Here is a 26,096-nt window from a genome sequence, read left to right as displayed (position 1 = left end):
CAAAAGGCTTTCGGAGCCATCATCGACACAATGGGTTTTGTCCAACATGTCTCCGGACCTACTCACTGCCACAGTCATACTCTGGACCTAGTTTTGTCCCGTGGAATAAATGTTGTGGATCTTAATGTTTTTCCTCATAATCCTGGACTATCGGACCACCATTTTATTACGTTTGCAATCGCAACAAATAATCTGCTCAGACCCCAACCAAGGATCAAAAGTCGTGCTATAAATTCTCAGACAACCCAAAGATTCCTAGATGCCCTTCCAGACTCCCTCCACCTACCCAAGGACGTCAGAGTACAAAATCAGTTAACCACCAAACTGAGGAACTCAATTTAACCTTGCGCAATAACCTAGATGCAGTCGCACCCCTAAAAACATTTGTCATTAGAAACTAGCTCCCTGGTATACAGAAAATACCCGAGCTCTGAAGAAAGCATCCAGAAAATTGGAACGGAAATGGCGCTACACCAAACTGGAAGTCTTCCGACTAGCTTGGAAAGACAGTAGCGTGCATATTTTTTTGATTATTATTTTTGATTATGTTCATTTGATTGCCGTGAGGACGCAGAAATTGTAGGCTAAGGGTTAAGACGGTGCTCCTCCATTCTTTCTTCTAGGACCTGACCAGGAAAAACTTCTGAGCAACCTCAGGAATCCATCTGTGAGGGATGTCTACTAACTCTAACCTGTGAATGGAGACGTGTAAAGTCCCCACCCTGCTGTGCCCACCTGTGAAGTCGATATTGTCTCGCTTCCGGTACTGTCCGCTGTCTGCAGCTCTAAACGTCTGGCCCTTGATGAGGCCCTGCACCAGCAGGTTCTTGAAAGGCTCCCTGGAGTGGACATTCAAAGAGTTTATTTCATTTTGCCGTTTTTAACATTTTTTTTCTGCAGAGGATAATTATACAAACGTTACAAAGACGATTTGGTAATGGTGCCTTCTTCAGTTAGCTTCCACTTACTTTTAAGTGGACATTTTCACATGATGTCAATGGGAGACTAAGTGAAAATTCAGATTCATTGGAAGTTAGGATTCACCCCTAAGTGGGTACAACATTTTGGCACAATAGTTCTATTGATATCGACTAGTGAAGAATAGTTGCTGTACCTGTGTCCCACTAGGCCCTGATCCCTACAGAAGTGACTGAGGAAGCGTGCATAGTACAGGTGCATAACAACATGCTCCTTCCCCCCCAATGTACACGTCCACAGGAAGCCAGTGGTCTACCAGGGAGCGCTCAAAAGGCCTGGGGTGCAGAGAGGTGGGCACAAGTTAGTTTGAGTGAAGTAAACTGTTATCACTCCAATTTATATTTGGTGTTTTCTGTCGATTTGTTCTTCTTTAAACTTCTTTTTACAGTATAGTGAGAGAATAATAATAATGTGAAGGAATTCACCAATATAACAAGTAGCTCAACTATAGAAGCTGTTATAGTAAATATGACTACATTGTGTAAGGTGTCTGGTCTTTGATATTACAGTTGAAGTCGGAAGTTTACATACACCTTAGCCAAATACATTTAAACTCAGTTTTTCACAATTCCTGACATTTAATCAGAGTAAAAGGTACACAGGTACACCTCCAATTGACTCAAATGATGTCAATTAACCTATCAGGAGCTTCTAAAGCCATAACATAATATTCTGGACTTTTCCAAGCTGTTTAAAGGCAGTCATCTTAGTGTATGTAAACTTCTAACCCACTGGAATTGTGATACAGTGAATTATAAATGAAATAATCTGTCTGTAAACAGTTGTTGGAAAAATTACTTGTGTCAAGCACAAAGTAGATGTCCTAACCGACTTGCCAAAACTATAGTTTGTTAACAAGAAATTTGTGGAGTGGTTGTAAAACAAGTTTTAATGACTCCAACCTAAGTATATGTAAACTTCCGACTTCAACTGTATGTGTAGATATATCCTCTAGGGGGCACCCTGGGCCTAATAACATCTATCCCACAAGGCGCACACACACACACACAAATAAATGTATATCCTGATGATGAGTAATCAGAGCTCAGAGAGGAGAGGTGAAGTAACCCTCCCTCTCAGATAATTCCTATCTGAAGGATCTGTCTGGTTGTAGATCTGACCAAGTCACCAGAAAACAATGAGGAAGAGGATGAAGACGTAAGTTTGGCTGGCTGGGAAAACACTGTACCTCGGCTCAAAACTCCCAATGCTCCTTAGATAGTGCTATATCACTCTGAGTGTGTGTCACCTTACACAGTACACACAGTCCTCTCTGCCAGTGAATGATGTCTCAGAATAATTGAACTGGCTAAACGAGTTAGACTCACTGGGCAGAAAATGACCTACCCTCCCTGTGTGCTGGTGTCAGGCCAAAAACACATGCACACGCACACCCGCGCACACACACACAAACACACTAAACTCTTGGTGGCCCCCACCCTACCAAAACCTCAGTCCAGGCCACAGCAAGCCAACAGGATGCTCAAACAGTTTAATTGCTTTTTCAGTTCTGGCATAATCTGTCCGGCTAAGAAATAAAAGAGGAAGAGGCCAGCACCCTCTTAAAGCAGCTTTACAGCAGGATAAATCCATTTGAATTCAATCCAATTTTGATGTGTTTCAAGCAGACCACCATAGTTCCTGTGCACAAGAAAGCAAAGGTAACCTGCCTAAAATATTATCAAATGTTATGAGTCACATGCACCGAACACAACAGTGAAATGCTTACTTACAAGCCCCTAACCAACAATGCAGTTTAAAAAAAATACAGATAAGAATAAGAAATACAAGTAACAAGTAATTAAACAGCAGCAGTAAAATAACAATAGCGAGACTACATACAGGGTGGTACCGGAACAGAGTCAATGTGCGGGGGCACCGGTTAGTTGAGGTAATATGTACATGTAGGTATAGTTATTCAAGTGACTATACATAGATGATAACAGAGAATAGCAGCGGTGTAAAAGAGGGGGGGGGCAATGCAAATAGTCTGGGTAGCCATTTGATTAGGTGTTCAGGAGTCTTATGGCTTGGGGGTAGAAGCTGTTTAGAAGCCTCTTGGACCTAGACTTGGCGCTCCGGTACCGCTTGCCGTGCGGTAGCAGAGAGAACAGTCTATGACTAGGGTGGCTGGAGTCTTTGACAATTTTTAGGGCCTTCCTCTGACACCATCTGGTATAGAGGTCCTGGATGGCAGAAAGCTTGGCCCCAGTGATGTACTGGGCCGTTACCCTCTGTAGTGCCTTGCGGTCGGAGGCCGAGCAGTTGCTATACCAGGCAGTGATGCAACCAGTCAGGATGCTCTCGATGGTGCAGCTGTAGAACCTTTAGAGGATCTGAGGACCCATGCCAAATCTTTTCAGTCTCCTGAATGGGAATAGATTTTGTTGTGCCCTCTTCACGACTGTCTTAGTGTGCTTGGACCATGTTAGTTTGTTGGTGATGTGGACACCAAGGAACTTGAAGCTCTCAACCTGCAGCTCTGTCGATGAGAATGGGGGCGTGCTCGGTCCTCTTTTTCCTGTAGTCCACAATCATCTCCTTTGTCTTGATCACATTGAGGGAGAGGTTGTTGTCCTGGCACCCCACGGCCAGGTTTCCAACCTCCTCCCTATAGGCTGTCTCGTTGTTGATCAGGCCTACCACTGTTATGTCATAGGAAAACTTAATGATGGTGTTGGAGTCAACACTGAGGGGCCCCTGTGTTGAGGATCAGCGTGGCGGATGTGTTGTTACCTACCATTACCACCTGGGGACGGCCCGTCAGGAAGTCCAGGATCCAGTTGCAGAGGGAGGTGTTTAATCCCAGGGTCCTTAGCTTATTGATGAGCTTTGAGGGCACTATGGTGTTGAACGCTGAGCTGTAGTCAATGAACAGGATTCTCACATAGGTGTTCCTTTTGTCCAGGTGGGAAAGGGTAGTGTGAAGTGCAAAGGAGATTGCATCATCTGTGGATCTGTTGGGGTGGTATGCAAATTGGAGTGGGTCTAGGGTTTCTGGGATGATGGTGTTGATGTGAGCCATGACCAGCCTTTCAAAGCACTTCATGGCTACAGACGTGACTTGATTGTGCGTTTAAACAGCTTGGAAAATTCCAGAAAATGATGTCATGGCTTTAGCAGCTTAATTTAATTGACATCATTTGAGTCAATTGGAGGTGTACCTGTGGATGTATTTCAAGGCCTACCTTCAAACTTAGTGCCTCTTTGTTGACATCATGGGAAAATCAAAAGAATTTTCCCAAAAGCTCAGAAAAAAAATTGTAGACCTCCACAAGTCTGGTTCATCCTTGGGAGCAATTTCCAAACGCCTGAAGGTACCACGTTCATCTGTATAAACAATAGTACGCAAGTATAAACACCATGGGACCACACAGCCGTCATACCGCTCAGGAAGGAGGCACGTTCTGTCCCCTAGAGATGAACGTACTTTGGTGCGAAAAGTGAAAATCAATCCCAGAACAACAGCAAAGGACCTTGTGAAGATGCTGGAGGAAACAGGTACAAAAGTAGCTTTATCCACAGTAAAACGGGTCCTATAACGACATAACCTGAAAGGCCGCTCAGCAGGGAAGAAGCCACTGCTCCAAAACCGCCATAAAAAAGCCAGACTACGGTTTGCAACTGCACATGGGGACAAAGATCGTACTTTTTGGAGAAATGTCCTCTGGTCTGATGAAACAAAAATAGAACTGTTTGGCCATAATGACCATCGTTATGTTTGGAGGAAAAAAGGGGAGGCTTGCAAGCCGAAGAACACCATCCCAACCGTGAAGCACGGTGGTGGCAGCATCATGTTGTGGGGGTGCTTTGCTGCAGGAGGGACTGGTGCACTTCACAAAATAGATGTCATCACGAGGAAGGAAAATTATGTGGATATATTGAAGCAACCTCTCAAGACATCAGTCAGGAAGTTAAAGCTTGGTCGCAAATGGGTCTTCCAAATGGACAACGACCCCAAGCATACTTCCAAAGTTGTGGCAAAATGGCTTAAGGACAACAAATTCAAGGTATTGGAGTGGCCATCACAAAGCCCTGACCTCAATCCCATAGAAAATTTGTTGAGCAGAACTGAAAAAGCGTGTACGAGCAAGGAGGCCTACAAACCTGACTCAGTTACACCAGCTCCCTACAGGAGGAATGGGCCAAAATTCACCCAACTTAATGTGGGAAGCTTGTGGAAGGCTACCCGAAACGTTTGACCCAAGTTAAACAATTTAAAAGGCAATGCTACCAAATACTAATTGAGTGTATGTAAACTTCTGACCCACTAGGAATGTGATGAAAGAACTAAAAGCTGAAATAAATCATTCTCTCTACTATTATTCTGACATTTCACAGTCTTAAAATAAAGTGGGGATCCTAACTGACCTAAGACAGGGAATTTTACTCTGATTATATGTCAGGAATTGTGAAAAACTGAGTTTAAATGTATTTGGCTAAGGTGTATGTAAACTTCCGACTTCAACTGATATATATATAAATAAATAAAAATCCATAAATTATTAAATAGTTTGACAACCCTGTTTGTAAGCTTTTAAATTATATCAATCTCAACTGTTTATCTTTTCCAGTGATGAAGACTTGGATGTATCCTGGTATTGTGCACTATACAACAATGGGTCAACTTTGAGCACCTTTATCTCTTGACTGTTTGGGCATTCAGGTCCAAAACGTCACTTTCTGAGCACTTCCACAAATGGGCAAATATGTATGTAAGGTTTCGTTCGAATCAAAAGGGGTGTTGTCAAAAAGTGATTGAATTGAAATGGATTTACCCAGCAAGGTCAGTGAAGGAAAGACAAGTCCTGCCTTTGGGGAAATTAATCTCTTTTGTTAAAGCTCTGGGTATCGCCACCGCCCCAGCAGCTAACGGCCAGGAGTTTAGAATCTCCATCAGCAGGGAATACAAGTTAACGGTATGCGTGCGTGTTTGTATGTTTATGAAATTGACTGTTTGAGAGGAAGTGTAAAATGGTGCGCTGATGTGTGAGTGGAAAAAACATTTGTCAGTGATTAAATGGACAATGCATATTACATTTGTAATATTTGTCTAGATTCTCGTTGTTTACAAAACTGTTTACGTAAGGTAACTTTTTTTTGCCTAATTACCTAAGGTGACTTTTGTCTCTACTTCTCTTTCATTTTGGAACAGTCCCAAAAAATATAATCTCTAATCTTCCCTTTTAAATCAGTCAGTACCTGGTCCTACAACACTCCCTCTCCCGCTCTCTATCCCTCTTTCATGTTGTAGGACCTGGTCCTACAACACTCCCTCTCCCGCTCTCTATCCCTCTTTCATGTTGTAGGACCTGGTACTGGCTGATTTAAAAGTAGAGATTATATTTTGGGGGGGATAGGAAGATAGATAAGACAAACAGAGAGAGCGAGGAAGAGAAAATCCCAGGTCACTGTCTTGGTTGTAGGGGTCAGTATCTGAAATAGTACCAGGATGAGTCCACAAACGTGTCCATGGTGTCGGAATCCCATCTGGCCGGCCCTTTACACCTGACAAGACACAACAGGAGAGAGGGGTCAAATAGAATCAGAACAACATTTATTTAACGTGCATTTAAAACAATGCAACAAATATAACAGTTAGCGCTTGAACCTAATTTCCCGCAGGAGGGCGATAGCGCTGGAGGGAGATATGACTCCAAATGTCAAACACAGTATAATGATTGAATATGACACGGCTCAAGTCTTGGTGGATATTTTGTCATGTAGCTACAGTAGCTAGCTGGTTTGAATCACCGTTTCTTATTCATAGTGACACATGAAAGAGGTAAGAGTGCAGTCATTTTAGAAACTATAAACATCTCCTCCATTATCCTATTGTGAAATTACTTTTGTTAGTTTAGTTTGTAAGCATAAAGTGTCCAGAGGACTGGCCTGTGTAGTGTGTATCTAATGTGAGCTGGAACCATCTGTCTGTGGAGATCATGTCCCGTAGGAGATGCCACAGTGAGGCTGGAACCACTACACAGCCATCAGATCCCTGCTCCTGTGCCCTGACTAAAGAGCACTGCCAGAGGGACACAGAACCAGCCAGCACCATGCCAGCTTGGTGGGTGGGTGGGTTTGTGTGTGCACCAGCTTGGTGTGTGTGTGTGTGTGTCTGTTGGAAGTGCCATCCCAGGCCCTTTTCATCCAATCCAAACAGAGCTCTCTGTACACACTGCTCATCTGGCAGCCTCACTGAGAGAGCAACACATGACACTGGCGAAGGCGAGTGACAAAAAAACAACTATTTTTGTACCTACTTTCAACTTGCACATTGGAACTGAGAATGTGTCTCCCTGTTTAATGAGTCTCCATAGAATAGAACCACCCAGTCAGAATCACCATGCCAGGAAGACAATCAGCAACACTAGAGAAGAACACTACAGCACCATACCTGGTCCCCTGTAGTATGACGTTTTTAATGGCACAAACAGGCACAAGTTGTCACACACAAGCATATCAACACACCCTCACACTTTTACTCTTAAAGTGAGATTACCCCTCTTCATAAACAATCTCTCTCACACACACACACACACACACACACACACACACACACACACACACACACACACACACACACACACACACACACACACACACACACACACACACACACACACACACACACACACACACCCTGCCAGTCTATAATAAGGCAGAGGGGTTGCTTAGCAACAAGGCTAAGGTGTAGCAGGTTAATACCCAGGTGCCATTTCATGAGATCAAAATGCACCATCATACCAAAGAGCCTTTCATGACAAAATAGCTAAATAAATGGAAAACCCTCACAGAAGAGCCATTATAGTATTCCAAGAATTCCATGTGGCTGCACACCGCTCTCCTGTGGTTTTCCCGCTCTCCGATGACCATTCAGGGTACAGATTATTGTAATTTGACAGACATACAGTTTCAGACTCCTGGGGGGGCTGTGATTGTTGGACACATGTGCTATCTATGACTATGGTTATGCCCTGTCCTGCTGTATATAGGCTGATTTCAGGAATGACTGGGAATAGCAGAGCTACAATTCCAACCAGATAGCAAAAATAAACTGAAAGTGCATTGCGGGTGTGTGTGCCAGATTGGGGGAGAATCCTATCAAACAGATGTGGCATCAGAAGCAAGAACAATTTAGTTCCTTACTGTAATAGTTTTGCATTAAAATGGTCAAAAAGAAGAAAGCAAGAATTTATCTACGACATATGGGAGTGAGGGACCTAATTGGAGGGGGCCTGATGGGAGGGATGTGTAACCTGATAACCAGCTGTTATTGGCAGAGAGGTTTGGAACTCTCTTTGTTTTTGGTCTATTAACTTATACTGCCTGGTGATGTCACCAGGCAAGCCAAAACGGGAATCAAAAACACTGTCTCGGTGTAGCAAGCTAGCTGGACTAATTACACACAGAGAGGGGCCAATTCACAGCAGTAGGCAGACAGGGAGCAGAGACAATATCAGCGGTGGAGGAAATTACTTCTCAAGGACGAGACAGACAGATAAAACTCCATCTCCCCCACCATCTCTCATCAAAAACCTTCTGTACACTCCACCCGACGGTTAATTGGACATGATCGTTGAGTTAAGAGAGCAAATTTCCTCAGACGCCGTCAACAAGAGATGGAGAGACAAGGAAGAGGAGGAGGAGACCGTCTCTGGATATAGCCGTCAGACCAGACGACCCCATCTCTCTCGCTGTAAGGAGGAACTGATGGAGTAGAAAACTGAAAGCACCAGAAATAATTGCCTGAACCTAAGAGCAAGAGAGCAAGAGATAGAGAAAGAGAGCGATTCAGGGGAATCCCAATTAATGGCAATTTAAATGGACAGAAATACCATGAAGTGATCCAGAGGCCCATTGTGAGGCCCATTTCTTTTAAGGTATCTGTGACCAACAGATGCATATCTGTATTCCCAGTCATGTGAAATCCATAAATTAGGGCCTAATAAATGTATTACAATTGACTGATTTCCTTATGTGAACTGTAAATCAGTAAAATCTTTGAAATTGTTGCATGTTGCGTTTATATTTTTGTTCAGTAAAAATGTGCCATTGCTCTGACAGAGTTACAATGGGCCACATATACTAAATATTTATTGTAAGCCACTTTGGATTAAAGCAGCACTTAAAAAATTATCACAGACTACCAGGTCTGGACAGTGGTTCCTTCCTACCTCTACCTGTCTGCAGGACTCTCTCCGGGGCTGAGCGGACTGGGCTGGTACCATGCAGCAGTCTGTGGGAGGGGAGGATGGACAGGTAGGCAGCCCCAAACACTGCCTCTGGGCTGGAGGTGTAGCCTGCTAGAGTCTCCCCCGTCTCCTCCCCATTCACCTGCATGGAGGAAAGGAAAGAGAAACACACACAGTTTATGGATAAATACATGACAGGACAGTAACTTGGCTACATTTGTTGTTGATCAGGGTAAAGGATAGTTTAAAAACAAAACATAACACTAGTTGGTAAGAAAAAAGAAAACACCGTAGCGAGGTTTGTATGCAATATTTAACAATAGATCATGTTTTAACGCTAATGCGTTAACATGCTATCGCCTGACAGAAATCCCATTCAATTGTCACCAAAAATACAGAATCCTAATACAGCTACTCTGGGAGTCATTTAGTACAGAACACCCATGACAATGTTAAAGATGTAATGGGACTGGTTCCTGCTTCCCATCTACAAAACCACCGCTGGCACTAATTTTAATTACCCACTCTGCCAGGATCTGACTGATTTATGAGAACCTACCTCACACACACACACACACACACACACACACACACACACACACACACACACACACACACACACACACACACACACACACACACACACACACACACACACACACACACACACACACACACACACACACACACACACACACACACACAGAGAGAGAGTGAGAAAGAGTCACAACCCCCCCTTACCAGAAATATGATTACGATTTTAATAAGAAATGAAGGCATCAACCTAATACATTTCCTCCGTCTGCTGCAAGGAATTCTTTGACTGGGGTGACTGGAGCTCACAATAGGCTTTTAGTAAAACCATTTTAGAATGTCAATACTCTTTCAACATTCTAAAAGTGCATTGGATATTTCAATGGAAATAAACACACAGCCACTATGTTTGATTAAATTGCTGCTTGCAGAGAGACGACTGGTGCTGCTAGCTGAATGAGAATGATGTAGCAGGTGAGAATCTCTGCGCTAATCCTAGTGATAATCCTAGAAAACCTTCAAATGTTTATACCTGGAAGACTAGGTAGTCTAAACTAAACCAGGATGGACTGACAAGAAGGAACAGATGAGACATGTGAGTCTAACCTTGAGGTGGAAGTGGAAGTAGCAGCCGCTGCAGTCTCCAATCCAGTTGGCCTGCAAGGCCTTGACCCCGTACCACTCTGGCAGCTCCGCCAGGGCGTCCAGGAGGGGCTGGGAGAGAGAAATACATCATACATTTTTTTTTTTAAATCACATTGATGCTAAATATATCCTAAAGATGTTAAATCATATTGATGCTAAATATATCCTAAAGATGTTAAATCATATTGTAATGTTAGATGAAGATACTGTGTACGTTTGGGGAACACCCACTGGGTTCAAGTCCCAGACCAGCACATCATCGACTTTTCCTCTTTACCCTGAGAGGCTCTTCCAAAGCTCAATCAATCTCCTGGCACAATACCACAGTCTACCTCGTCTCATATTATGTAGTCAAAGAGGGATTTTAGAAATCCTGACCTCTACACGGCCTACTTTTGCGTTTATCGCAAAGCAAATCGCTCATGACTCAACAGTTTCATAACGAGAGGGAGATACAGATGTAGAGAGAAAGAGAGAGAGAGACACACACACACATTTTTAAAAGGAAGCTATGCATAACAAAAAGGGGCAGGCCAGAAAGCCCCAGCTGGGTTCCTCTTCTGTCTGAATGGAGAATATAAAAAGGCAACAGCACCAATTTGATATACCTCTCCCCCACTATCACAACCCATTCCCAAACCACCCTCTGAGATCTCTACCCAACACACTGTAATTACACTAATAACAGCAATACAACCAATACTAACAATGGCGATAAGGATGATTGTAATTGCAGTGTGTATCAATGTTATTTCACTGTTTCTAAAGCATGGATGGAGAGAGAGAGAATCAGAGAGAGTGAGAAAGAGATTGGTGTCTTGCCATAAATGCTGGTGTCTTTGCGTCAGTCAAGCAGCCTAACAACAATGCCAGTGAGAGCGTACTGCCTGGCTGCCAGCAGGCTGTGGTGTCTGAGACACCCCGCCTTGAGGTGTCACAGCGATGTCATCAAGAACAAACGCCCGCTGAGGGGAACGGAGGTGAGGTGGTACTCTGCTCAAACCATGAGATGAAGAGAAAAAAACAAAACTAAATTGTGTCTTTGTCTCCAGAAAAGAAACAACATCATTGGAGCCACATAAACCCTCCGGTTTAACCAGAGATGTAGGCCTATGGCTGAGCCAATTCCAAGGGTTTCCATGACAACCTAGCAAAGCTGTAAAATTCTATATCAATAAAGTGAGGGTGGCTAAGGTTTTTTTGTGTGTCCGTGTCAATGTCCGTGTGGGTGAGTGTGAGTGTGTGTGTGTTTCCCTGCATCTTTTGGAGCATCTCTCCTACATGCGTTCATACATGAAATATTTGATCACCTTAACAAATGCATGTATCTGAGGATGCTTATGGAACAATCTAGCAAAGCTTAATAGAGTGTGTATGTCCGTATGCCTGTGTAAAATGATGAATGTATGTGTAGCCTGTGTGAGGCTGGTAATTGAAGTGAATGCCATGTTGTTGATTTACATGACACTAGTGTGATGTGTTCAAATGAGTGAGTCCATCAGTGTGTGTGATTATGCATGAAATAGAAAACATCTATTGTCAATGTAAGTATTAATTGTGTTCATCGCGTGTGTGTGTGTGTGTGTGTGTGTGTGTGTGTGTGTGTGTGTGTGTGTGTGTGTGTGTGTGTGTGTGTCTGTGTGTGTCTGAATCTCAGAGATAAAGTGCAGTGACAGGTAGGGTTGCACATTTTGGGGAATATTCAGAGGTGGAAACTTTCCGTGGGAATTAAAAGGAATATATGGGAAATAACGGGATTATATGGGAATTCATGGAAATATATACAAATTAATATTAATACCATTTAAATGTAGATGTTTTTTGCATTGGATATATTTACCATATCATATGGAGACAGAAACAGAAACCTTTTACCTTATCATAAGTAGACATAACTGCAAATTATTAAATTCTTCCAATTGAAATTAAAAAAATAATTTAGTTACGAATTTAAATTTAATTAAATGAGTTGACTGTTCACATGGGATGATTTCACTGAACAACAAAAGAAAAGGGAATATTGAATGATCTCCAATGATCCATCGCATCTCCCAAAAACGTTTTCAACATACATCTGTAAAATGATAATCTAGAAACTAAAGCTTTGGTTGTTTATTTATTTAACCTTTAACTAGGCAAGTCAGTTAAGAACAAATTGTTATTTACAATAACGGCCCAGGAACAGTGGGTTAACTGCCTTGTTCAGGGGCAGAACAACAGATTTTTACCTTGACAGCTCGGGGATTCGATCTAGCAACCGATCTAGCAACCTGGCCCAACGCTCTAACCACTAGGCTACCTGCCGTCATCCTCTCAGGCTTCCATGTCTTCTCCCTGGACCTCCTCAATGTCCACCTCTTGAACATCAGGCTCTGAGACCTCATCTTCACTGTCACTTTCCAACCTTGTTGAGGATGGCTCGTTGTCAGGCTCAAAAAGCTTCAAATTTGTCCAGATGGCCAACAATTTTTCAACCCTTGTATTGGTCAGCCTGTTGCGTGCTCTGGTGTGTGTGTTCCCAAACAAGGACCAGTTGCGCTCTGAGGCGGCTGATGTTGGTGGGATTTGGAGGATGATGGAGGCAGCAGGGGAAAGAGCATCAGATCCACAAAGTCCCTTCCACCAGGTGGCTGATGAGATATGTTGGCACGACTGCCATATTGCATCTCCATCCCAAAGCCCTTGCTTGGAAGTGTACTTCGCCAGACTGCCACGAACCTTGCCCTCATCCAGGCCAAGGTGGCGAGACACAGTAGTGATGACACCATAGGTCTTGTTGATCTCTGCACCAGACAGGATGCTCTTGCCAGCATACTTGGGGTCCAACATGTACGCTGCAGCGTGTATGGGCTTCAGGCAGAAGTCTTCACACTTTTTGATGTATTTCAGAACTACAGTTTCCTCTGCTAGCAATAGTGAAGTGGGCAGGGCAGTAGGTATTTCTTCTCTTACATCTGCAAGCAGTGTCTGAACATCAGACAGGATGGCATTGTCTCCCTCAATCCATGCAATGGCTACTGCTATAGGTTTCAGGAGTTTCAGGCTGCTTACCACTCACTCCCAAAATACATCATCCAGGGTGAAGGGTTGTATGCTGGGCGAAGAACATTCAGAAATCTCTTCCAATTCACATTGCCTGCGAGCATCAGAGGTGAACCAGTTGCATACACCGCTTGAGCAAGACATTCATCAGCATTTCTCTGACTACGTTCCTCCCTTGAGTCAAAAAAACTTATAATTCCAGGAGGACCATGAGCTGTTGCTATCGATAAGGGGTCTGATTCATCATTTTCACCTTAAATAGAAGTAGAGGGACTTCTGTCAGAGGTTGCTTGTTGTGAGTGCTGAGGGAACTTTATGCACTTGGCCAGATGATTCTGGATCTTTATTGCATTCTTCACATAGGATTTGGCACAGTATTTGCACACGTACACAGCTTTTCCTTCTACATTAGCTGCAGTGAAATGTCTCCACACATCAGATAGTGCCCGTGGCATTTTCGTGGAAAGATTCAAAAATATTTTTTTGGAACCCAAATACAATTCCATGTACAGATAAATAGTTAAACAGTTAGATTAAACAACTCCTTTGTAAGATAAATGTTTTAAAATGAAACATGTATGGAAACAGGTGAATAAACACTCCTCAGTTAGTAGGCTCAAGCAAGCTAAAACCCACATGGTAGCAAAAACTAACTAGCAGAAATTGTTAACAAGTTAGAAATTATTTAAACACAATTTGCTGTTCTCTACTATTTACTAGTTAACAAAATATCATGTATGTCATATAAAATATATTCACCCCACCCAGTATTGTAATCAAAACTTACCAGAAAGCATGTAGTCCTTGGCTCAGACAGTGTAGTAGTGTGGGCTCAAAAGCATCTCATTAGTGTGCAAGATCTTGAGAATCAGCTGTACATGGGATGGAAGAGTGCACTGCACATGTGATGGAAGAATGCACTGTGCATGCAGAGGGTTGCAATTCCACTGAATTGGGGATAGTTTAACCAGAATATGCCACAAGACCAAGAATTGCCTTATGTGTATCCCACAAAGAAAGCTAAGCTAATTTTAAAAAATGAATTTAAGCAAAATTCCCGGGCTTAACTTCCCATGGAAAAATTCAGACCCTTTACAACCCTAGTGACAGGGTCATACTGCTGAAGCCTGCTGGTTAATGCATGAGTGACTAGTGTATGTCTTTACCAGGGCCCAGGGGAAGTGGGGAAACTGGAAATGTTACCAGAATGCACGCACACATCAATCAACTCTTACCAATCAAGGCTCTAGCAGCATAGGGAAGCTGACCTTCTGGCCCACCAATCAGAGAAGTTTGGAAGGCTTCCACTCAGAGCCTCTCAGTACCAACCATTCCTCATCTGGAGAGGTTTGAATCAGTGCACCTTCAGTTACTCTCACTCCATGTGCACAGGTTCAAGCTGCCTGTGTGTGTGTGTGAGTGATTGCATGTGTTCACGCTCTTCCGCCTGTGAGTGCACCGCCTAACCCATGGGTGGAATAAATCTCCAGAGAGGGTAATTTCAACTCAGAGGGTAGCTGGTAGTGGCTGGTAGTGATTATGAGACCCTGCTGCTGGAGACGTGGAGGTTTCTCATCAGTCAGACTGGCCAGGCCAGGACCGGCGAGGCCAGCCTGGGAATGACACTCTCAGCAGGCTGCTGATTACACAGCCAGGGCTGGGTTCAAGTAGTATTTATTTTCTTTCAAATACTCTGAGCATTTGATTGACCCAGTCTAACGTGCCAGATGGGTGGGCTTTGCAGTTTGCACTTTTGGAACTATTCCAATGGTTCCATTGTGCCAGGTAAGATCACTCAATCACAGCTAAAGTATTTGAAATAAAACAGATCCTACTTGAGCCCAGGTTTGTTCCACAGCCAGCCATGGTTTCTGCAGTGATTGATGTCAGAGGGGTCTCCCCCCCTTCCATTCTCACACAGCCTCTAATGTAGCCAGCCAATCAGATTATGCCAAAAGGCGCAGGTGGTGAGATTGATGTGATAGGACGCCCTTTGACCCTTGACGGGCTTATCACCAATACACCCTCCATGCGCACGAGACACACACACCTACCTTGGTGTAGTTGGTGATCTTAATGAACCACTGCCTGAGTCATTTCTGCTCCACTAGAGCTCCAGACCTCCAGGAGCGCCCGCTGTCATCCACCTGCTCATCAGCCAACACCGTCTGGTCCACAGGGTCCCAGTTCACCACCGCCTAGAACACACACACACACACATGCACAGATTACAATTACTACAAATACACACAGACACAAAGACAGACATAAGCCAATATCACAGGAGCTGATCGAATCAGAAAGAGACAGATGTCTACTGATACGAGTTCCAAAATACCTTGCATCTTATTAAACTACATGACCTCTCCACTACAGCACAGATTTTCCGATTTTCTGTAATCTACTACACAAAATGTGTTTTCCTCACAAAGCCAAAGGAGGCTCCATAGTTACTGAAGACTGTTCCCCAGGCCACTGAGCCTCTGTGGCCTGCCTGAGACTCATCCTCCTGGGATGTGTCTCCTTCATCCTGCCTCCCTGGAGCTCTACACACGGCCCATGACAATACCAGGGGCATGACTGCATCACATTAGTCCAAAGTGTTGTCATCTCCTCGTCAGCAGAGATGGAAAGGAGATGAAGAGAGGAAACCACTTTGGACTATTGAGACACAGCCTATGAGCCTATGACAAGGATTGGACAGACTCAGACTCAAGGACCTACCTCTTTCTGATAGGCCAGTCCTGCCTTGAAAAGCTTGACAAACAGCCACTGGGTCCACCTGTAATAGTCTGGCAGGCAGGTGGTCACCTCCTGGTCAGAGGAGAGGGAAGCAGAGGGATCCACAAGATGATTCATACACACACGAGAGAAAAGAGAGTCATCCACCCACACAGAGCCTCCCACTGGAAGGTTAGAGGTGGTGCTCAGCTCCTCCCATTACTCACCTTGTCCCAATTAAAGCAGAGCCCTAGGCTGCTCCCGCATGAACTGGATATTACTGGGGGCGGAGACAGACAGGGGAGAGGAGGACGTTAGGGGGAATGAGAGAGAGAGAGAGAGAGGGGGAGAGGTGTTTGTGTCATATCTTGTATTGTACCTCTTCGTCCATTCCTCCGGGTCAAGGCCTCTCTCGATGGCAGCGTTCTCTGCTGGGAGTCCAAAGCATCCCAGCCCATTGTGTTTAGCACCTAAAAACAGTTACACAGAAATCAGTTACATATCACACCTGGCTGTTCTTCCCTGCCCATTGGGTTTCTACACGTTACACACAGCCCCCAAGACAACAGTTCAATTCAATTTAAAATACTTGATTTGTCCCCTTAGGCTGGGAAATTACTAATACAGCTATAGCTCTCTGTTCTATGCCAGAAGGCATGTAATGTACATACAAGCTGTTAAACCCAACCTGAGTGTAAGGCAGAGAGGTGAGGGAACATATCAACATCTAATGCATGTAGAGTGGCTGTGCACAGGCCCATAAAGGCCTAATGTTGTAATGTGAGTTATACATTAGAATAGAAGGGAACATACTGGCGCTGGTCTGATTGGATGTGTTAAATGGAGGATGGTAATAGGAATCAAGGCCTCTCTGTTTGCATCATCATCAATATTTAATTCACACTAGTATGGGGATGTTGTGTTGTAAGGCATTGTACTTTGCAGCACTGACACATGTGATCAGAGGTTTACACAGGCTTCCAGCTTTTGCTTGCAGACAGACAGACAGACAGACAGAGACAGACAGACAGACAGAGACAGACAGACAGACAGACAGACAGTCAGTCAGTCAGTCAGTCAGTCAGTCAGTCAGTCAGTCAGTCAGTCAGTCAGTCAGTCAGTCAGTCAGTCAGTCAGTCAGTCCCAGTCCCAGTCCAGTCAGTCCCACCCTTCTCCTCCTCATAATGTGTTTTCTCACTTATTTCCACTTCTTCATACCAGTGTCTCCCTCCTTCCCTCCGCTTCTCACAACACTATTAAGAATTGATAACCTCCTTTCACCCTTCACTATTCCTTCTTCATCCTTCGCTTTCTCTTACTGAAGAGAAAGAAAACAGAGGAGAGGCAATAAAGGGGGGAGTGGAGAAGAGAAGAGAATGGAAGAGCAGTGGAGAGAGAGAGAGAGAGGTGAGGGAGACAGGGGAGGAGAGCAGTGTGCATCGACTAACGAGTCTGACGCTTCAGACAAAAATCGGTATCCTTGGTAACTGCCTGGGCCTAATTTGTAAAGCCGAGTGCTGGATGATATCAGTCTATGTGAGCGCATTCGTGCCGAGGTAAAATATACAGACATTGACTAGAGAAATGAGTACGTGTAGATCTAGAAATATAAAGAAATCCCTACGGTCATTAAAATAGATGTGCTTGCCGTGTTAATACACCGTTTTTCCGGTTTAAATGTGCCCATTATCTAATGTAGTGAGGAGGACCTTTAGCAGATCTGTTGTCGAGAAGAGATGAACTCCTGACGGACAGGACAGGCTGTCTGCCTCGGTTCATTTCTCAAAGTTACATCAGCACAAAGAGACTGTCAGAGGCAAACCATCATCCCTTTTTAACAGTCGATGCTCCACAACAACCCCAGGGCCAAAGTCAAGTCTCTAACTCCCCCACTACGACTGTACTGCCTACATTCAACCTATGGATAACCTATGGATGGAGGAGGAACTAAGAGAGAAACCTGTCCACAGAGTGGAAGACTTAGATGTATATTAGGGAGTGACTTGTCCATCCAGGCCAGCAGGACAGCCTGACAGACAGGAGTCCCAGGGGAGGGGGCTGATTTTGGGCATGCAACACACTGGCATGGCTATGCTAAAGTGTATGTGTGTCCACCCACACACAAATCCCAAAAGCTCTGGTTCCATCTGTGAAGAGACGAGCTGCAGGCTGAAAGGAGAGCAGAGCCACAGGCAGTATAACCACTAAACATCACACCACAACTCGGCTACAGGGAAGGGATTTTACTAAACATCACACCACAACTAGGCTACAGGGAAGGGATTTTACTAAACATCCCACCACAACTCGGCTACAGGGAAGGGATTTTACTAAACATCACACCACAACTCGGCTACAGGGAAGGGATTTTACTAAACATCCCACCACAACTCGGCTACAGGGAAGGGATTTTACTAAACATCACACCACAACTAGGCTACAGGGAAGGGATTTTACTAAACATCACACCACAACTAGGCTACAGGGAAGGGATTTTACTAAACATCACACCACAACTCGGCTACAGGGAAGGGATTTTACTAAACATCACACCACAACTCGGCTACAGGGAAGGGATTTTGTCTCTAAAGTGTAATCTCGTTGAATGAATGAACTAGTTGAAGACAACTTGTTCTCTCTCTGGTGTGTGTGTGTGTGTGTGTGTGTGTGTGTGTGTGTGTGTGTGTGTGTGTGTGTGTGTGTGTGTGTGTGTGTGTGTGTGTGTGTGTGTGTGTGTGTGTGTGTGGACACAGTAAATGGATTATCTTTCTCTCTGACAGATGCTGACAGACAGATATCCCCTTGGACAGCAGCGTGTAGCTGTCTATCCATGACAGTCCATACGACAACTGAAATAATAGTGGTTAGGAAGACAGCATTACAGCCTTACTGCTGGTAGCCCAGATGCAGCCTACCTGCTAAGAAAAATAAAGTCCATATGAAGACAGAAATGTAGCCAACACTGTGCCCCTCTGAGTGGATGAGGGCATTTGCTTAGTAAACAACCAGCAGGGCAAAGCTATGAGCAGCAAATACACAACAAACACACCTGCAGATATATTCAGTCACAGTCACAGCTGCATGACATACAGCAGGTTGTTAATGGATTAGTAAACCCTGAGGGCTTATTGACTCAAGTGTGATGGATGAAACATCAGGGTTGTGTTCATTAGGGGACGCAACGGAAAACAAAAATGTGTTATTGCACCAGTCCCTCCCTGCTTCAATATGAACACGACCCAGGCGATAGTGCTCATAATTACTCTACTCCTCTGTCTCCTCTTTGCTTCTCCTGAACCTTAGTCTCTCTCCAACCCCTAGCCATCTCTCTCTGAGTGCTGCTTACAAAACAATGACAGGCCCGTTGTGCCACACTCACACAACACTGACAGCACTTTGTCAGGCTCCATTAAATCAGCCCCAGGGGATTCATCCAAAATGGCACCCTATTCCCTATATAGTGCACTACTTTGGACCAGAGCCCTATGGACCCTGGTAAAAAATAATTCCCTATAAAAGGGAATCTGGTGCCATTTGGGACGTAGCCTGAGAGAGGAGGGCCTACAACACAACACACACCAAAGAGGCGCTGTCCGTCTCGCTAAGGAGGGGGAGTGGGTTATTATTGTGACAAAGAGAAGAATGGCTGGAGTAATGGTTTAGAACAGTATACAGAGGGAGGGAGGGTACGAGAGGAGGGAGAGAGAGAGGGGGATGAAGAGAGAGAGAGAAGAAAAGAGAGAAAGAGAGAGATGAGTGAGGGTCACAGTGAATTCTTTAGTAACCATTTCAAGCTGTGGGTGACTGGCTGCAGTAGGGGACACAGTGACAGATCCGAATGGTGTCTCTGTGGAGTCATTTGTCACCAGGGGTTTGTAGGACACCAACGGTCAGATCATCATCTCTCTTAAAACACCAACACACATCTTTCACACGTTTCTATGAGGAGGAGAGTCATCAACACATTAGAATGGATAGTGGGAGCTTGCTTCCCTCCCTGTCTTACCCCTGCAGAAACACTTAAAGGCAGATGTCTTAGAGGGGCTCACCAACTGAAAGAGTCATTGTTTTGACATGAAACCTTTTAATGCCGTAATCATGTCTGATAATGTGCCATGCGTAGGTAGTCCCACTGAAAAGTGGTCTTGTGGCTAAGAGCACTTAGATAAGCACAGTGTAGCGTAGGGCCAGGGAGAATGGGGGCACTCTCAAAGCTACAATATGCAAATCCTTTTTCAGAAAAATGGCAGCCCCACCAGTTGATGCTGGGGAAATGTCCTTTGAAATGACAATTGAACTCATTCCCAGATCCCAGTTCGACCTTTTAAGAGCGGCGTTAGAAGGCAAAGGCAGAGCAGCATCTCTCTCAGTTTAAACAGCCTCCACACACACCTCCTGCAGAACAGATGCCAACTGTGATTCAGACTAGACAGAACATCAAGGCCGTAATGACGATGGATCAGGGCTTCCATTACAGGGAACATGTAAAGAGAGCGAGAACGGACGGTGACCTTGTGGACTGCACACAAAGTGCTTCACAGTGGTATGCTTCTACGTGACTAACCTGGAGTCGTGACAGTACAGTTTGTGTGAATGCATAGAGAGCGAGAGAAAGAGAAAGCCATAGAGACAGACATGCATAGAGGGGTGGAAAGGAGAAATGATCAAAGTTAACAGTATGGGCAGCTAAGCTTTTCACAGTTGAATCTCCAGCTACTATCAGGGCCAGTCGCTTTGGATAAAAGCGTCTCCTAAATGGTATATATTACTATTACCTGGTGGCCCCTCATCCTCTGGAAGTGTCCGATGGTGTCACTGATGGTGTAGACCCGTACATGGCCCATGTGGAAACGGCCGGAGGGGTACGGGAACATAGACAGGACATAAAACTTCTTCCTACGGGAACTCTGGGGGAGACAACAAACACATGCTCAGGGAAACAGACTTCACGAGGCTCGTGAGAGCCTCACCATCAATAATTATAGAAACTGTTTGACAGGAACTAGCCCTACAAATCTGTGTCTGGCAACATGTGATTGGCGTATAGCTTCATGTACAGTTGAAGTCAGAAGTTTACATACACCTTAGCCAAATACATTTAAACTCAGTTTTAATTTTTTTTTTTATCTTGTAGAATACTGGTTGAAAGGTGGAGATGATGTAGTTAATTATTCCTTACCCACGAACAGTCGACCACCCATCAGAGATGATTGCAATAGTCTGCTTTCTCTATGATTTGCTTGACATTCACTTGAACTCTGTTGAACTCTGCATCCAGAAAATGAGTATATAAAGCATGTCTGGTTGGAGGGGTGTATGCTGGGTGAAGACCTTTCAGAAATCTCTTCCAATACACATTGCCTGTGAGCATCAGCGGTGAACCAGTTGCATACACAGCTTGAGCAAGAAATTCATCAGCATTTCTCTGACTACGTTCCTCCATTGAGTCAAAAAAATATCTAATTCCAGGAGGACCATGAGCTGTTGCTATCGATAAGGTGTACGATTCATCATTTTCACCTCGAATAGAAGTAGATGGACTTTTGTCAGAGATTGCTTGTTGTGAGTGCTGAGGGAACTTTATGCACTTGGCCAGATGATTCTGCATCTTTGTTGCATTCTTCACATAGGATTTGCACAGTATTTGCATATGTACACAGCTTTTCCTTCTACATTAGCTGCAGTGAAATGTCTCCACACATCAGATGGTGCCCGTGGCAGTCTCGTGTAACGATTAGGAAAAAAATTGTAAAAAAAAAACAAATACAATTCCATGTACAGTTAAATAGTTAAGCAGTTAGATTGGTGGTGCTCTGTACTGGTGGTGCCCCGATCCCGCAGCTGAATCAACTTTAGGAGACAGTCGTGGCGCTTGCTGGACTTTCTTGGGCGCCCTGAAGCCTTCTTCACAACAATTGAACCGCTCTCCTTGAAGTTCTTGATGATCCGATAAATGGTTGATTTAGGTGCAATCTTACTGGCAGCAATATCCTTGCCTGTGAAGCCCTTTTGTGCAAAGCAATGATGACGGCACGTGTTTCCTTGCAGGTAACCATGACTGACAGAGGAAGAACAATTATTCCAAGCACCACACTCCTTTTGAAGCTTCCAGTCTGTTATTCGAACTCAATCAGCATGACAGAGTGATCTCCAGCCTTGTCCTCGTCAACACTCACTCCTGTGTTAACGAGAGAATCACTGACATGATGTTAGCTGGTCCTTTTGTGGCAGGGCTGAAATGCAGTGGAAATGTTTTTTGGGGGATTCAGTTAATTTGCATGGCAAAGAGGGACTTTGCAATTAATTGCAATTCATCTGATCACTCTTCATAACATTCTGGAGTATATGCAAATTGCCATCATACAAACTGAGGCAGCAGACTTTGTGAAAATTAATATTGGTGTCATTCTCAAAACCTTTGGCCACGTCTGTACATGTGATAGAAGAGTGCACTGTGCATGTAGAGGGTTGCAATTCCATTGAATTGGGGATAGTTTAACCAAAATATGCCACAAGACCTAGAATTGCCTTATGTGTATCCCACAAAAAAAAGTTCACTGTTATAAGCTAACTTTTTTTAATGAATTTAAGCAAAATTCCCGGGCTTAACTTCCCATGGAAAATTTCTGGAAATTTCCCAGAAAGTTTCCGACCCTTTGTAACCCTAGTCTGTATGTCTGAGTGCAGCTGCAGCAGGTTTCCAGAGTGTGTGAGGCAGCAGTTCTTTAATGATTCCCAGTGTCTTTGAGAAAGGCCAGCCAGGCCAGATAGATGGCAGAGTGAGATGGCAGAGTGAGGGGCTATCTGGACTACACACAGCCTGCGTCCTGAATGGCACCCTATTTCCTACGGTCCATGGTCAAAAGTACTGCGTTTTTCGTCATGAATCTTGTTCTGGAGGCAGCTCTGCATAGTGGTAACTAGCTGGCACAGCCACACAAAGTAATAAAATCTGATTTTAAACTTAATCTTTACCCTAACCTCACCCACACGGCTAATCCTAATGCCTAACCCTAAACTAGGACCAAAAAGGGTAGTAAGTTTTAAGTTCCTCGGCGTACACATCACGGACCAACTGAATTGGTCCACCCACACAGACAGCGTGGTGAAGGCGGCGCAGCAGCGCCTCTTCAACCTCAGGAGGCTGAAGAAATTCGGCTTGTCACCTAAAACCCTCACAAACTTCTACAGATGCACAATCGAGAGCATCCTGTTGGGCTGCCTGGTACGGCAACTGCTCCGCCCACAAACGTAAGGCTCTCCAGAGGGTTGTGAGGTCTGCACAACGCATCACCGAGAGCAAACTACCTGCCCTCCAGGACACCTACACCACCCGATGTCACAAGAAGGCCATAAAGATCATCAAGGACAACAACCACCCGAGCCACTGCCTGTTCACCCCGCTATCATCCAGAAGGCGAGGTCAGTACAGGTGCATCAAAGCAGGGACCGAGAGACTGAAAAACAGCTTCTATCTCAAGGCCATCAGACTGTTAAACAGCCACCACTAACATTGAGTGGCTGCTGCCAACATACTGACTCAACTCCAGCCACTTTAATAATGGAAAAAATGATGTAAAAAATGTATCACTAGCCACTTTAAACAATGCCACTTAATACAATGTTTACATACCCTACATTACTCATCTCATATGTATATACTGTACTCTATACCATCTACTGCATCTTGCCTATGCTGTTCTGTACCATCACTCATTCATATATTTTTATGTACATATTCTTCATCCCTTTACACTTGTGTGTATAAGGTAGTTGTTGTGAAATTGTTGGTTATCGTTGGTTATTACTGCATTGTCGGAACTAGAAGCACAAGCGTTTCGCTACACTCGCATTAACATCTGCTAACCATGTGTATGTGACAAATAAAATTTGAGTTGAAAAGCACATTTTGGTTTTCATACATTTTTACAAAATAGCCAATTTTGACTTTGCAGCTGGCCCATCTAAGGGGCAATCGCTCAGTTCTGCCTCCATGACAAAACTCATGACAATAAATGTCAACCTGTGCAATAAATAGGAAATAGGTTGCCATTTGGGACTTCACTCTGTATGAATCACCCAAGGCCAAGAGGGGCCTGAATAACTCAATGAGCTCAGACTGACTAAACAACCTTTACATAGGCAAAAACAACAGTTTAAAATATCTTGAAAGAGCTCATTGATGGTCTGAATACTTTTGTGTGGAAGGCCTGGGCTGAATCATGACGCATTGTGGGGTGGTAACAATGTCGTAACACAAGGTTGGATGTCAGGGTCAGCTACAGTACTACTTGCCTTGGAGGACTGTTGATGGTTGTGACAACAGTAACTAAAAACAGAGACGGACAAACAGGAGACTGTGAATAGGTTACTTCATTACTAAGCATATTACACCTATGAGTCAAGAATATTAGACAGTAAGTGAATAATTTAATGAATGTTTTAGAGTCTATGCAAACCAGAAGGCCTCCCAGAGGGAACACTAAACAGGGTTCAACCAGACAGACACACACATATAAACATAGAAATAGGCCCAGGTACTAATGTCCCATGATGACTATGGTTATTCTGAAGGATCCTTAATGACCAGAGTATGGTTTAATATTAGGCTAGATTATAATTGGAACTAAAGCCAGGGGTGTTTTAAAATATTCATCTGACAATCTTTCCCAGAAGTCTCTACTAAGGGCCAACATAAAGCAAAGAGAGAACTTAAGAATTGCTGCCAACTACCTCCTCCAGGGTATCCCTCTGCCACTGCTCCATGATACGGGGGTGCCACCACTGCTCCACCCTGCGTCTGGTGTCCGCTTTATAGTCCCTGTCCCAGACCCCTGTCTCGCTAAACAGGGTCCGAACCCCGGCTCTGGGGCAGGGGGAGCGGAGGTGGGGCAGGGGGGGCAGGGGGGCCATGAGGGCACGGTCAGCCCTGGACCTGGGTCTGCCCAATCCCAACCTGAACAGGCCACTGTCACGCGGGCAGAGAGACACTCTGTACGCTGCCATCGGCATGCCTCTGTTACCTAGGCAACACAAGGACACAGTTCTATTAGTCAGTGCTCTGCTCACAAGAAAAGACAGCAGAGCACACAGAAGCTGCAGCCAAAGCCTCAGTCAGCTCGTACCCATTCTTAAGGAAAATAGGCTGCTAGGAACAGGATGAAAATAACAGTCTGGAGTTTGATTCTGGTTAACAATAGTTGTTGAGTAATACCTGTTCATTAACACAGTAATAGATGTTCAATAACACCTGAAGGCATCAGATCACATAAGGCAAAAACTTTGCTGAAAAAAGGCACACACATTCACACAGTCGCCAAGGTAACCCAAGAAGATATTATTAGGGTAAATCCATTTGAATTCAATCCGTTTTTGACAGCACTCCTTTTGATTTCAACTAAATCTTCCATACATATTTGCCCATTGTAGAAATGCTCAGAAAGTGACCTTTTGTACACGAATGTGCTCAAAGTTTACCCATTTTTCATACCCCATACCCCAATGCCAAGAGTGTGCAAAGCTGTCATCAAGTCAAAGGGTGGCTACTTTGAAGAATCGCAAATATAAAATATACTTTGATTTGTTTAACACTATTTTGGTTTCTACATAATTCCATATGTGTTATTTCATAGTTTTGATGTCTTCACTATTATTCTACAATGTAGAAAATGTAGAAACACTGGAATGAGTAATTGTTTCCAAACTTTTGACTGGTACTGTATATATCTAAAAAATAAACGTATATCCCATGGTGAGAGAAGGACGATATGAAAATCTGGATACTGCCCATCCACTTCTTCCATGCCGGGCAAACAAGTATAGAACGTTATTTAAATCAAAAGGGATGCTGTCAAAAAGTGATTGAATTCAAATTTAGCCTATATTATTATAATAACAACCCTGGGAACAGAGTACACACACATAGACTCTCAAGTGACACCGATGCTGCTGACATGACACATCATGAAAATATTTACCAAG

The 26,096-nt window shown here is 44.1% G+C and overlaps 1 pseudogene; it reads right to left on the bottom strand.

The window, feature by feature from the left end:
• Positions 1-26,096, bottom strand: part of LOC120030897 — a 32,510-nt pseudogene that overhangs the window by 4,967 nt on the left and 1,447 nt on the right.

Source organism: Salvelinus namaycush, chromosome 37, assembly GCF_016432855.1.
Source record: "Salvelinus namaycush isolate Seneca chromosome 37, SaNama_1.0, whole genome shotgun sequence".
NCBI classification, from domain to species: domain Eukaryota; kingdom Metazoa; phylum Chordata; class Actinopteri; order Salmoniformes; family Salmonidae; genus Salvelinus; species Salvelinus namaycush.
Note: the sequence above shows the minus strand (reverse complement) of the source record. Positions and strands in the feature narration are given on the sequence as shown.